The following is a 12,322-nucleotide window of genomic DNA, read 5'->3' as shown; positions in this document are numbered from 1 at the left end:
ATAATGATCTCCAGTCTCAGTGGCTTAATACAATTAATGTTTATTTATCAGTCACATAAAGTTCAAAGCAGGTGTTCATGGTTGGGATTTCTCATAGGAAGCTTTCTTTCAGGAGTGATTCCAGGATCCAGGCTCATTCCATCCTGTGGTTCTGACATTTTTCACCACATAGCCTCAATGATGCCCTGGTTTGGGGGAAATGGAGGTAGAGAAGACGGAGTGAATGTAGAAAAGGCAGAACCATTCTTAATGGTTTCAAACGGGAAGTTGACACATATCATTTCCTTTTAAATTCTATTGGCAAGAGCGAATTGTATGGCCCCATATCTATTATACTATCCCCTGAAACTTAGTTCTCCTTCAGGATTCACTTACTCAGTGGATAATATCCCCATTTAGGTTAGTTATCTATTATGCAAAACAAACTGCCTCAGAAGTTAAAGGCTTAAAACAACAACAAAAAGTTATTTTCTCTCACAGTTTCTGCAGGTTAGGAATTCTACAGGTTAGGAATTCAGGAGGAGCTTAGTTTGGGGAGTATGCTCAGAGTCTCTCACAAAGTTTCAGTCAAGATGTATCTGGAACTACAGTCATCCACTTTGAAGGTGGTTCACTCACATGGCCGTTGACAGAAAGTTTCAATTTCTTGGGTGCTGGCTGAAGACGTGAGTCCTTTTCCAAGTAGACCTCTCCAGAGGGATGCTTGAGTGTCTCGACAATATGGCAGTTGGATTCTCCCAGAGTGAGTGAGTGAAGAGAGAGAACAGGGCAGAAGCCTGGTGTCTTTTTTGATCTAGCCTCAGAGGCCACCCTCTAGCATTTCTATGTTATCCTACCGGGTAGCTAGATTAGCCCTATTCAGTAGTTTTGTGCCTATTTCATTTTTCTTGCAGTACTAATGTGAATGGTATTATGTTTTTTAATTTCAAATTTCACTTGTTCATTGGTGGTATATATATATATAGGAAAGTGGTTGATTATTATATCATAACCTTGTATTCTGTGACCTTGCCATAATTGCTTATTTGTTCTAGGAGCTTTTTGGGTTGAGTTTTTCTGGATTTTCTACATAAATGGTCATGTCATCTGTTAACAAAGACAGTTTTCTTTCTTTCTTCCAAATCTGTATACCTTTTATTTCCTTTCCTTGTCTTATTGCATTAGGTAGAATTCCAAGTATGACGTTTAAAAGCAGTGATGAGAGGAACATCCTTGCCTTGTTCCTGACCTTGTGAGAAAGCTTTTGAGTTCTCACCATTAAGTATGATATAAGCTGTACATTCTTTTATAGATACTCTTCATCAAGTTGAGAAAGCTCCCCTCTTTTCCAGGTTTACTGAGAGGTTTTTGTTTGTTTGTTTGTTTGGTTTTAAATGGTTATTTATATTGAGAGAGAGAGAGTTAGAGAAGGTGCATGAGCAGGAGAGTGGCAGAGAGAATCCCAAGCAGGTTCTGTGCTGGCAGGGCAGAGCCCAAAGCAGGCTAGATTTAATGAACTGTGAGATCATGACCTGAGGTGAAATCAACAGTCAGACATTTAATTAACTGAGACACCCAGGAGTCCCTACTGAGAGTTTCTATCATGAATAGATGCTCGAGTTTATCAAATGCTTTTTCTGTATCTATGGATATGATCATGTGCCTTCTCTTCATTAGTCAGTTGATGTGATAGATTAATTAATTTTCAAATGTTGAATCAGTCGTGTGTATCTTAGATAAATCCCATTTGGTCATGGTGTATAGTTCTTTTTATAGATTATTATATTCAATTTGCTAATATTTTGTTGAGAATTTTTACATTTGTATTAATGAGAAACATTGGTGTGTAGTTTATCAGGTTTGGGTATTGGGGTAATGCTGGACTCACAGAATGAATTAGGAACTATACCCCTGGTTCTATCTTCTGAAAGAGATTAGAGAGAATTGATATACTTTTCTTCCTTAAATGTTTGGTAGAATTCACCAGTGAACCCATCTGGGCCTGGTACTTTCTGTTTTGGAAGGGTATATATTGTTGAGTTGATTTCTTTAGTGGCTAAAGGTCCATTCAGATTATCTATCTCTTGTTGTGTGAATTTTGGCAGGTTGTGTCTTTCAAGGAATTGGTCCATTTCACTTAGGTTATCAAATCTGTGAGCAGAGAGTTGTTCATAATATCCCTTTAACATCTTTTTAACATCCATGGAATCTGCAATGATATCCTCTCTTCAATTCCTGATAATAGTAATTTGGGTCATCTCTCTTACTTTCTTATCATGCCTAGAGTTAAATCATCTGATTTATCTTTTCAAAGAATAATCTTTCAGTTTTGTGATTTTCTCTATTGATTTCCTGTTTCATATTTCATTGATTTCTACTCTAATTTTTTAAAGTTTATTTATTTACTTTGAGAGAAAGAGTGAGAGAGAGAGAGAGAATGGGGGGGGGGGGAGAGGCAGAGGGAGTGGGAGAGAGAGAGAATCCCACACTGGCAGCTTGGAGCCTGACACAGGGCTCGATCTCACCAACTGTGAGATCATGACCTGAACCAAAATCAAAAGTTGGACGCTTAACCAACCGAGCCACCCAGGTACCCCTCGAATTTTTATTTCTTTTCTTCTGCTTGCTTTAGATTTGCTCTTCCATTTCTAGTTTTCTAGAGTGGAAGCTTAGATCATTGATTTTTAGATCAGTCTATCTCAGTGAATGTTCCATGTAAGCATGAGAGGAATGTGCACTCTGCACACTGGATGAAGTAGTTTATAGATGTCCATTATATTCCTAATCTCTTTCTTTGTACATGAGCATAAATACAATCTGTGTGTGTGTGTGTGTGTGTGTGTATGTGTGTGTACACAAACAATAGATATAATTTGTGTAAGGTCCATTGAATATACAGATATAATTTCCATAGATATAATCTGATGGTATACTCTATGCACCAAGTTTTTTATCACACATTTTCATATTTTACTTTACCCTGCACATTCATGACTTTAATAATTCAAACTATTGACATACTGGAATATGGGACATATCAGAAAACTTTACCTCTGCCTGAGCACTACCACTTTCCAAAATGAGGAAAAAGGAAGCCAGAATCACCAAAGAGACTCCAACCCCTATGGAGAACATTAATTTCCCAAGATTCAATGACATCTCAGTCATACTAGGGAGAGCATATTAGTTTACTAGGGCCGTGATACAAAGTACCAAAAACTACATGGCTTAAACAACAGAAATATATTGTCTCAGACTTCCAGAGGCCAGAAGTCTGAGATCAAGGTGTCCACAGGGTTGGAGGGAGGCCTGGGAGGGAGAATCTCTTCCATGCCTCTCCCCAGCTAAGGGTGGTTAACTGACAATCTTTGGCACTCCTTGACCCATAGAGGCATCCTCTTGCTCTCTGCCTTCATCTTAACACATCACTCTCCCTTTTATTAAGAACTTGCATCATACTGGATTAGAGGCCCACTCTACTTCAGCAACTAATTACATCTGCAATGACCTTATTTCCAAATAACATCACATTCTGTGATACTGGTGAGTTAGGGCTTTAATATATGAATTTAGAGGGAACATAATTAAACCCAGAACAAGGAACAAACAGGAGTGTGGGTGTGACAAAATGGAAGGGCATCTCAGAATTTGGATTCCAGTCTTAACGTGTCAACAATGTGTTGGTGACCTTGAACAAACTGGGCAAACAAGGGAGATCCTATAAATGATACCATTTTCTGGTCTTGTTCTTGAAATAGTACTGGTGTGAGAAGACTGAAAACATAAAGTTTTATTTTATTTTTTAAATGTTTTATTTATTCATTTTGAGAGAGAGAGAGAGAGAGCAAACAGGGGAGGGGCAAAGACAGAGGGAGAGAAAGAATTGCAAGCAGGCTCCACGCTGTCAGCACAGAGCCCGATGTGGGGCTTGAACTCACAAACTGAGATCATGACCTGTACCGAAATCAAGAGTAGGGCGCTTAACCGACTGAGCCCCCCACAGGCACCCCAAAACATAGAGGTTTAAATAAGATGTTGGATTTTAAGCAAGCCACCAACTCAAAAGAGAAACCTTTTGAGAGGAATGTGGTATGAAGAGGCCCGACACACAAGGGCAGGGTCCCTGGGACTGGTTTGCAACAAAAGCTGCCTTCACACCCACAAGGTGCCAGAAGACCACTGCCTTCGGGCCATGATCATTCCCAACTTTTCAGAGTTGCAACACCCAACATGTTACAGTTGTTTATTTGATTTTGTGACACTGCCCGTTATTCTCCACCTCCCCACAGGTTCCCTCTCTCCCGGCCCCAGACAAAGGAACTGCCAAACATGGACTTACTTTTAAAAATTAATTAGGTCTTGCACATTTTATCATACCCAAGATAACTCTATCCCCTTTGTCAAGAATATCAACAAAACAGATGGCCACTGGGCACAGAAATGGCTGGAGGAGATAATACTTAGGACTACCCAAAAGACCATTTTTAGGAAATTATAAATTAGTATTTTTTTAACATTTTTATTTATTTTTGAGAGACAGAGTGTGAGCGGGGGAGGGGCAGAGAGAGTGGGAGACACAGAATCTGAAGCAGGCTCCAGGCTCTAAGCTGTCAGCACAGAGCCTGACACAGGGCTCGAAACCACAAACTGTGAGATCATGATCCAAGCCAAAGTCAGACGCTTAACCAACTGAGCCACCCAGGCACCCCTTTAAATTAGTATTTTTTAATACTACCTTAATACTTACACTATTTTGAAGCACTTTTACAATAGCCAGCATATAAATTTGGATGTCAAAGTTACTGGAAAAAATATATAAAACATTAACATATTTGGAATAAGGTAGCTATGGATTTATGGATGATTTTTTATGGGTGACTTCAATTTTTTCTCTACATTTTTCTTTATTTTCAAATATTTCGACTATAGTAAGTGCTGTTACTAATGCAAAATAATAGGGGCACCTGGGTGGCTCAGTTGGTTGAGCATCTGACTTCAGCTCAGGTTATGATCTCACGGCTTGTGGGTTTGGCTTGTGGGTTCATGCCCTGTGTGGGGTTCTGTGCTGATAGCTCAGAGCCTGAAGCCTAGCTTCAGATTTTGTGTCTCCGTCTGTCTCTGCCCCTTCCCTGCTCATGCTCTGTCTCTCTCTCTTTCTCTCAAAAAATAAACATTAAAAATTTTTTTTAAATCTGAAATAATAATAATAATGACCTTAAAAGATGAAGTTTATTCCTCTAGTCAACACCTGTTTATTGAGCACTTACTACATGCCAGGCACTGTCACAGCAGTAAAAAAAACAGCTCCTGTGGAGCTTCCGTTTGGATAAGGAGTGATATTATTGGGCACAGATTGCTTGTTCCTGTGTGTAAAAGTTTACTTTGAGCAGATTTTTGGGGGTAGGTGATACAAGGGGAGAGACTGTAGCCCTCTGAGGGTAACATGTGCCCACAAAGAAGGAAATGATGCTGAATGGAGAAGGGTGAAGGCGGTGAGCAACGCTCTTTGTCTGTGTCCAGATTTCACTGGCAGCTAGCTCTTGAAGTCAGAGCTCCACCCTCCCTGGTCCCAAGCTGCCTCTTGTACTCAACTGCCTCCCGGGGGACATTGTGAAACCTGAGTTGGGAATCACCCACACCTGGGTGGTGCTGGTCAAGGTGGCGCTAAGAACAGGACAGGGCATTCTGCTGACGTCAGTATGCAGAAAGCTAACAGGGCCCATACTTACTAGTTGATGCAGGTGCTGTTCCTTGGCAGGGCAGTGGATTCTCTCTGAGTCACCTTTGAAGGCAACATGCTGCACATTTGGTGAGATGAATAGGCTAAAGGAACTTGTTTTTGGTTATTGCACACATATTACTGATGTCCTAAGATGTAGAGAAATGCTAGTTTTTGCTAGTGACTCCTGGACTTTTTCACTGAGCACTACAATGGAAACTGATGCTCAAAGGGCACTCCAAAATGCATGAAGCCCTACAGGGGCCCAGAATAGAGACAGATAATTACACAGGACTTTGATTTGCCATCACCATGTTTCAGACATGGACTATCAGAGTGGCCCTTTGAGAAAACAAAGTGGTAAGACACATCAAGACAAAAATATCCATATTCCCTGACCCCAGAAATCCCACCCCTGAGAATTTATCCTGAAAAAATTGTTTATTTCTGCATTAGCTGTGATACTGAAGCACTGAAAACATCCTAAGTGTCACTATTGGGGAACAGCTAGACAAAGTGTGATAACATCATTCATATAATGAGTATACATCATAGTAATTAGCATAATCACAATTGTAAAGATACATATTCCATCATAGGAAAGTGTTTGTACTAGCTTGCTAGGGCTGCTACAACAAAGTGCCACAAACCGAGTGGTTTACACAACAGAAATGTATTGTCTCACCGTTCTGGAAGCCAGAAGTTCAAGATCAAGGTGTTAGTAGGATTGGCTCCTTCTAAGGGCTGTGAGGGAAGAGTCTGCTCCAGGCCTCTCTCTTGGGCTTGTCAACGGCCATCCTCTCCCTGTCCCTTCACATTGTCTTCCCTCTATGCATGTCTATCTCTGTCTTCAAGTTTCCCCTTTTTATAAGGACACCAGTCATATTGGATTAGGAACCCACCCTAATGACATCATTTAACTCGATTACCTCTATAAAGACAGTATCTCCAAATAAGGTCACAGTCTGAGGTACCAGAGGACTTCCATATATTCTTTTTTTTTTTTTGTCTTTTACAGAAAGACATAACAGTGTTTTATGACATAAGTATTTTACAAGATAATGCTAAAAGAAATAAAAACAGCAGCAAACTCTCATTTCGCACTTTCTACGTATCAGATAGGGTTATAAACACTTTTAAATGTGTTAACGCATTCAATCCTCACAGCACCCCTATGAGGCATTAGTATCCTCATGTTGCCAATAAGGAAATTGAGGCATATCAAATTTAAGTTATTTTCTCAAGGTCATATAGCTAGTAAGTGGTGGAATCAGGCTTTGAACCCAGGAAATCTAGGTTTCACAGACCAAACATTTAACCTCCTCATCATACTGCAAAATTTCATGTGTTATGTTTACAACGGTATGAAAATATGTAAAATAAATTTTTTTTGCCAAGTTTTTTTATTTTTTTATTTTGAGAGAGAGAAAGAAAGAGAGAGAGAGAGAGAGAGAGAGACAGCATGAGCAGGGAAGGGGAAGAGTTGTGTGGGGTCGTGGGGGGAGGACAGAGGCTCTGAAGCGGACTCCAAGCTGACAGCAGTAAGCCCCATGCAGGGCTGAAACTCACAAACCGTGAGATCATGACCTGAGTCAAAGTCGGATGCTTAACTTGACCGAGCCACCCAGACACCCTTGCAGACAAAGTCTTAATAGAATATGCAAAAATGAAAGCAGTTTATAATTAGGAGAGGTTACTTTTTATGTTACATTCCTGGTTTTTAATGTTTTTAAGTTTATTTATTTATATGGGGAGAGGGAACACAAGCAGGGGAAGGGCAGAGAGGGAGAGAGAGAATCCCAAGAAGGCTCTGTGCTGACAGCTGACGGTCAGTGCAGGACTCGACCTCACAAACCGTGAGATAACCTGAGCTGAAATCAAGAGTGAACACTCAACCTACTAAGCCACCCAGGTGCCCCGATGTTACATTACTTTTACAATTAATACATTCACATGCACTCATAGACTTTTTCTAAAAATGATGCTTTGAAAACGTTTCCACAATCTGAGAAATTTTTTAATGATACCGTACATCAAAAAATGAGTAATAATAAACATTTGGGATTGCTGGCCTCCACGGAGGGCCCCAGTTATCCTTCCCTTCTGATAGTCATGCCCTAATATGGTCCTTTCACGTGCAGTAAGGGTTGACTTGCATGACTAATGATTCCATGGAAGAGGTGACAGTATGTGACTTCTAAGGCAAAAAAAAAAAAAAAAAAGAAAAGAAAAGCAGGAGCGCCTGGGTGGCTCCAACGGTTAAGTGTCTGACTTCGTCTCAGGTCACCATCTCACGGTCAATGAGTTCTGGACCTGTGTTGGGCTTTGTGCTGACAGTGCAGAGCCTGGAGCCTGCTTCAGATTCTGTGTCTCCCTCTCTCTCTGCCCCTCCCTCGCTGACACTCTATGTCTCTTAAAAATGAATAAATATTTAAAAATTTTAAAATTAAAAATTAAAAAAAAAAAGCATTCACTGCAGCTTCCATTTTGGTCTCTTTGATCTCTTGCTCTGGGAGAAGCCAGCCTTATGCCTTGATACCCAAGCAATCCTATGGACACCCCCTGTGAAGAGGAATCGAGGCCCCCTGAGAGTAGCTGCATTAACTTGTCCACCACGTGACTGGATGACCTTTGGAGCAGATACTCTGGGCGCATTAAAGCCTAGATGACTACAGTCCTAACCAAACTCTTGGCTACAGCCTCATGGGAGACCTACAAATGACCCAGTCAAAGCACTCCTCAAACTGACCCACAGTACAGTAAAGAGAAGAATGTCCCCCTCCGAGATGTCCACAGCCTACTCCCCAAGATTTCCACAGCCTACTCCCCGGAAACCGAATATGTCACCTCACATGGCCAAAGCAACTTATCGGATATGATTAAGAATCCTATAGCAGGGAAATTATCCTGGATTATCTGGGTGGGTCTAGTCCCTGGAGACTGAACTCTGACCTGCCAGGGATCTAAACCTTTTGCAACCTTTCAAAATGATAGCTACCGTAAGAGGGGTAATTCTTCTTTTTTTTTAATTTTTTAAATGTTTTTATTTATTTTTGAGACAGAGAGAGACAGAGCATGAGCAGGGGAGGGGCAGAGAGAGAGGGAGACACAGAATCCAAAGCAGGCTCCAGGTTCTGAGCTGTCGGCACAGAGCCCGACATGGGGCTCAAACTCACGGACTGTGACATCATGACCTGAGCTGAAGTCGGACGCTTAACCAACTGAGCCACCCAGGCACCCCTTTTTCTTTTTAAATTTTTTTTTAATGTTTTTTGTAAGAGGGGTAATTCTTAATTATGCAAGTGAATGGCTTATACTGAGAGGAGTCCCCCCAGCTCTGAGGACTGAGCCTGCCCTTGATAATTTTTCTTTCCTCTACAGAAATGTGGATGAGGTACAGAAATTATTTTTTGTTTTATTTTGTAGAGTATCAAAAATTATTCAACAGTTAGAAATGAGGCAAGAGATAACTGCATGTCTTCAATGCTATATGGAGTGCTGTGGAGCAGGCCCACACCAAAATTACTGATTCTCTAGGGGGTAGCGTACTTTTGTTTGACATATCACTTGTCTTGATTCAGGGTCAGGTTCTGTAAAGCTGGATCCTTTTTTGGATTGGTCAATTGCAAGTGCTTTTTGGAAAGTAAAGATTGAAGTGACTTCCTGTCTAGTAGAAAGAATAACTTCAAAGCTTATAGCTTATGGTCCTTTAGGTAAGATGACCAACTGTTCCCATTTGCTTTGGGACTGAAGGACTTCCCAAGACAAAGAACTTTTAGTGATAAAAGCAGGAGTGTCCTGGGCAAACTGGGGCTGTTGCTCATTCAACTCATCCAGCCAGTAAGACACTAGCCAGTTTGGGAGCTGACTTGACCATCTTCTTTTGGTGTGTTGTCTTGCATTGTCTAGAAATACTTTGGTCTCTCCCATAGGCCTTTGAACCAATTTTCTCATACTGCCAGTCTGTCATTAGTAATAAAAAATCTAAATAAATAAGTAAAGCTAAATAAATCATTGATACACACTTTATAATTGTGTAAGAGTCATTCTGTTTAACCATTTTAAATGAGCACTTTGATAAGAGAAGGGGTTTCTCTGGTGAGAAGTGGAATGATACTCTGCCAGGAGACCAGGCCCTGGGGATTCTACTGGAGCAGCTGTTTCTGTTTTTCATCCCTTCATTGATCCCCTCTCTTTTGAGTCTATAGATATGCTTAAGTCCCTTCTTTCCAGAAACGTAGCCTCCTCTTCCTCCCCGCAATGGTCCTGCCTCCTACCATTCTCACTCAAGAGTGTAGTCTGACTCCTTCCTAGCAAGAAGGAATCATCATTCTCTCATGACTCAGTTAAGGTCACCTTTACAGTCCAAATACAAGTGACGGTTTTCAACCTTGGACTTATATTCTCTGTAATAAAAATTTATAGCTACCAACACCTGACAATCATTGGGTACCTGATGTTCTTTGAGTGTTTGTTTTCATTGAGCATTTGATATTTTATTCCCCATGCTCTTGGCTACCTGCCACTTAGAGATTACTACTTCCTGTTGATGGAACTAAATACCTCCTTGATATCACTCAAGTCCACATCTTTGCCATCCCCAATGCCAACGCCTCAACTTGGTCCAGGTCTCCCTGCAAGCTCAACCCTGAGCTCAAGAGTTGGACGCTTAACAGACTGAGCCACTCAGGTGCCCCTGAGATGCTATTTCTGTCATTTTCCTGGTTAAAAGCCAGCCATTTCTGGTGGTTCTGCATGACCTGTAGTCATAAACCTAGCATGCATCCCAATAGACAAATACGGTTAACCCTTGAACAACATGAGTCTGAACTGCATGGGTCCACTTACATGTGGATGGTTTTCAATAAGTATAGTACATCACTGTAAATGTATTTTCTCTTCCTAGTGATTTTAATAGCATTTTTTCCCTCTAGCCTACTTTATTGTAAAAATATAATATGTAACATGTATAACATACAAAACATGCATTAGTTGACTGTTATGTTACCATTAAGTTTTGGGGGAGTCAAAAGTTACACACAGATTTTCGACTGCACAGGGGCTTGGTGCCCCTAACCCTTGTGTCATTCAAGGGCCAACTGCATTTATTTATAAATTACATATGTGTACCATTGTATTCACATATTAGAAAATCAGGTACAGAAAAAGAAATTCATGAGGTACCTGGATGGCTTCGTTGGTTAAGCGTCTGACTCTTGATTTCAGCTCAGGTCATGATCTCACAGTTGTGAGATCGAGCCCTATGTGGGGCTCTGTGCTGACAGCGTGGAGCCTGCTTGGGATTCGCTCTCTCTCTCTTTTTTTCTCTCTCAAAATAAATAAATAAACTTAAAAATATATGTATCCCCTTAAAAAATAAATAAACGCAAAAAAGAAAGAAAGAAACAGAAATTCCCAACAAGATAGCATTTACAAATTAAAGCACTAATATTTTTTCCCTCCCCCCAGTGGAGGTTGTGTGCCCTTGCTTGGAGTCCACAGACCTGCAGCAGGAAGTCCATGTCCATATGGCTGACTTTCTTTTTTCCTTTTTCTTTAAAAAAAAATTTTTTTTAATGTTTTATTTATCTCTGAGTGTGAGAGTGTGAGCAGGGGAGAGACCGAGAGAGAGGGGAACAGAAGATCTGAAGCGGGCTATGCACTGAGAGCAACAAGCCCAATGTGGGGCTCAACCCCACAAACTGTGAGACCATGACCCGAGCCAATGTCAGACGCTCAACCAACTGAGATACAGAGGCACCCCTGACTTTCAAGTCTAGTCATGATCTGGCCCCTACCCATCTCTATCTCCTTTCCCTTCACATCCTCCCTTGCTCCCAGGGCTGGCTCAAGCAGAAGGATTTGAACTTGAAGCTCCCCAAACCTGCCTTTCCATTGGCCGCCCCCTTTGTTTAGAATGCTGTCCCCTGCTTTTGCTCCCCAACTCCCAAGCCCCTTTGTCTTACATATTCCTAAAAGCACTCTGTCCTCTGGGAAGCTGTTTTTTGGTTACTTCTGCCCCCTCCATACCCCGTGTACACCCACGCACATCTTTTTCTTGCCCTGCGTCAAGGGTGTGAACTTTAAAAGACAGTCTCGTTCACTTAGGAGTCAACAGTGCCTGATAAACAATAACGGTGACGGTAAGAACAGTGAATACTTTTACAGTATTAACTTTGCCAACCACTGCTTCAAGTGTTTTACACATATTTACTTGATTTAATCCTAGGAGATGGGTACAATTATCCCTATTCTGCAAACACGAACTTCCTAAGGTCATATATGTAATATGCAAAGTTCAGGAAAGATTGAACTAAACTGAACTGTGTGCTTTTTCTATCACACCTCCGATGAGAGAAATAGTCACCCAGGCCAGTTGGGCAAGGAAATGCTCAGGCTGAAGAAAGGGGAGTATGGCGAGGACACCCCACCCTGAGCCTGCGCTGCCCCCTGCTGGCCAGCTCTGCCCTTGCTGCAGACTAAACAAGGTCAGAAGTCCTCTCTGTCACCAGAGCTAGAGCCTGGAGTCTGGGGACCAGCACAGGATATTCCGAAAGAGAGAGGGAGCCAGGAGATGCAGGGAATATGCAGGAATTTCCTCTTGATCCACACACCTGAAGGACT

At 41.4% G+C, this 12,322-nt stretch overlaps 1 long non-coding RNA gene across 4 annotated transcripts in view; it reads right to left on the bottom strand.

The window, feature by feature from the left end:
- Positions 1–12,322, bottom strand: part of LOC125916377 (uncharacterized) — a 19,523-nt gene continuing 7,201 nt past the window's right edge. For 3 of the 4 annotated variants that reach the window (XR_007455891.1, XR_007455889.1, XR_007455892.1), the window contains exon 4: positions 8–185. This is a non-coding gene — a long non-coding RNA (uncharacterized LOC125916377). Of the gene's footprint in view, positions 186–10,882; positions 11,253–12,322 lie in introns of all 4 variants that reach the window. The other variant, XR_007455890.1, reaches the window with a different exon arrangement.

The sequence above is a fragment of the Panthera uncia genome, assembly GCF_023721935.1.
Source record: "Panthera uncia isolate 11264 chromosome E2 unlocalized genomic scaffold, Puncia_PCG_1.0 HiC_scaffold_20, whole genome shotgun sequence".
Taxonomy (NCBI): domain Eukaryota; kingdom Metazoa; phylum Chordata; class Mammalia; order Carnivora; family Felidae; genus Panthera; species Panthera uncia.
This window is presented reverse-complemented; position numbering and strand designations above follow the sequence as displayed.